Raw genomic sequence first — 2,577 nt, 5'->3', positions numbered from 1 at the left:
CAAAATGTTCTCTGAGATGTGAAGAAAGGAGAGTGAGAAAATGTTATGAACTCAGTCATGAATAGAGCCTTAAATCTCCATGCAGTTTTACTGATGTCCTGAAATGAAAGGAGAGAAAATCCCACCTATGATTTTGATGTTGATTTCCTCCTTTTGTCAAAAATATCTCTTCTCTTAATCTCCCAAAGTTTAAGCCTTCTAATATCTATTTTCTACTCACCTGACCTTCTATTCTATCAGTAATTACGGTATGCCTTTATTTTTTTTGCAGCCACAACACGACGTTCTTTTGATGATGGGGTGTTTGGTCTTTTTAAATAAAAGATATCTTTCCTTAGGAACACAGAGAAGTGGAGTTGGACTAGAGACACAAGCCTAATCCCACTAGCTTTTGAGCCAAGCAAATAGGTGAAGAAAAGAAAGCCACGTATACACTTTATGTAGCTTTTCTAGAGCTCTGGAAACAGCATAATACTTAAGGAGAGAAATCTTTCTATTGCATATGAGGAGGTATTTAGGACTCAGCAGCTAATTGGTGTTTGAAGTTCAGAAGGTTTCCTTTGTATAAATCCTGATGATGCAAAAAGATGCTAAATGATTTTCTATTGGCCCACAGGAGACAACCATGTAAGAGAGTAGGAATATATATACCTCCCTTCTTGCTCTAGGTTCTCTATTATGGGCTGGGAATGCTTCTCATATTGGCTGAGGAAGCTGAGGCTGTGACCTGCAAGCATAGGACTAGAGTCACCATGCGTGGAAACCACTTTCTCTGTCAACTTGCTTTTCTCCTCTTCTCTGTCTTGGCAAGTGCTCAAGGTAAGATGAGCTTCTTTACAGAAGAGGACCTGAGAGACTCAATTAGCTCCAAGGCTCTGGGGATGTAGCCTGGGATTATGGAGACAATGCTTCTCTGTTGATCATTTGATGTTGACCAAATGTTACTTTTCACGACACTGTATGCTGAATTTTCTCCTCTGGGGGTCTGTACTTTTCACATTTAGCAGTAAGAGTTTGCAAAAAATACAATATTTTTTCCATATTGGCTATAATCTGTGTTTTAGGCTCCTCAGTAACACCTACATCCTTGGTACATGATTAGTTTCTAATTTTTCCACTACAATTAATGGCTAAGGAGGACCTGATTCTAGGTCTATAATCTATATCTTGTGTTATGTCTTCCCTCAAGATATGTTTCTTCTCTTTTACTTAGTAAATTCTTCGTGTGTGTGTGTGTGTGTGTGTGTGTGTGTGTGTGTGTTTGTGTGTGTATTTAAAAGAGAGAAGAGAGAGGTACAAGTTTGAAGGCTAAGTGTGTGAGAAGCTAGGGATAAGTTTGCACAGTAAAAGTATTTTAGATAAGAGTCTTAAAGTTAGTTGTATTCATGATACTGAATTTGATAATGTGTGTGTATGTCTATGTGATAAGGGTAGATATATCAACTCTGCTGAACATAAAAGAGCTCTCCCAATGTAAAGTGTAATTATACTCCAGATAACACTGCATCCGCAGTCTGAGCCTGCTTTTGAACCTCATGGTTTGCCCCATGAACCGACAGTTAGGAGTTCCTTGATGAACAGTAATCTTTTTCTGGGTTCTGGACCAAACTCTGCCTGTTTATTTTCCTTCCTACCACTTGGTTTGTGGTCCTCCAGTCTCACTGTTACAAACAAACAAGCAAACAAATAATATAATGTAAGACATAAGTGCTCGTAGATGGATTAGAAGGAAGATTGCAGACAGAGAAGGATTCAGCCTTAGAGACATCAGAATATCCCACAATTACACAAACTTGTCTAATGTCAAATTTCCTCTTTCCTGAAGGATAAACTTGTTTCATGCCACCGTAAAGGATGTATGTTTGTAATAATATTGTTCTGTGACTTTCTTCAGGATAAAGTTTCTCTCACATTTTTCTCAGACCCTGGTGTCCATGGTTTATTTGAATTTGGGATGATAGTGTTTTTGCTCATGAAAGAAGAAATGCCTTCTGCATACATCAAAACCCAGCTCTTCTTAGTGTGGGCAGTGGTCTTGGATGAAGAGTCCGTCTCAGATCCTTGGCTCTTTATTTTGTCCACTACATCTTGGATTGTCACACTTAATCTCATAGTTTTAACTATCTTTTAATACCTTCAACTTGCACATGCATATCTCTGCCAAGATTACTTCCTCTCAAATTCAAACTGATTTCTCTTACTTTGACTCTTTCTCTTGGGGCAATACGTTTCACATTAGCCCGTGTTTCACATGAACACAACCCCAGTGAATTTCTAATTTCATTTCATACCATTTGCTCCCTAAAAATACTGACTCCATTCACAATTCAGGACAAAACCTTGGAGTGATCTTTTACTCTACTTTTTTTCTCATATGTTCTGTATAAGTTGGAAAAATACTGTGATCTTTACCTCTTATTGCTATTTCCATGCTGTACTGTATTTTCCCTCCATATTTTAATCTCCATCTTTTTTCTTTTTCTCTTTCTTTCTTTCTTTCTTTCTTTCTTTCTTTCTTTCTTTCTTTCTTTCTTTCTTTCTTTCTTTCTTTCTTTCTTTCCATTACCAGGGATTGAA

General features: G+C 37.5%; 1 pseudogene; it reads left to right on the top strand.

Annotated features, from left to right (window-relative positions):
- The first annotated feature begins 752 nt into the window (after positions 1–752).
- The window catches only part of LOC101586507, a 51,471-nt pseudogene continuing 49,646 nt past the window's right edge, over positions 753–2,577 (top strand).

The sequence above is a fragment of the Octodon degus genome, unplaced genomic scaffold, assembly GCF_000260255.1.
Source record: "Octodon degus isolate 3935 unplaced genomic scaffold, OctDeg1.0 scaffold00292, whole genome shotgun sequence".
In the NCBI taxonomy this organism is placed as follows: domain Eukaryota; kingdom Metazoa; phylum Chordata; class Mammalia; order Rodentia; family Octodontidae; genus Octodon; species Octodon degus.
Note: the sequence above shows the minus strand (reverse complement) of the source record. Positions and strands in the feature narration are given on the sequence as shown.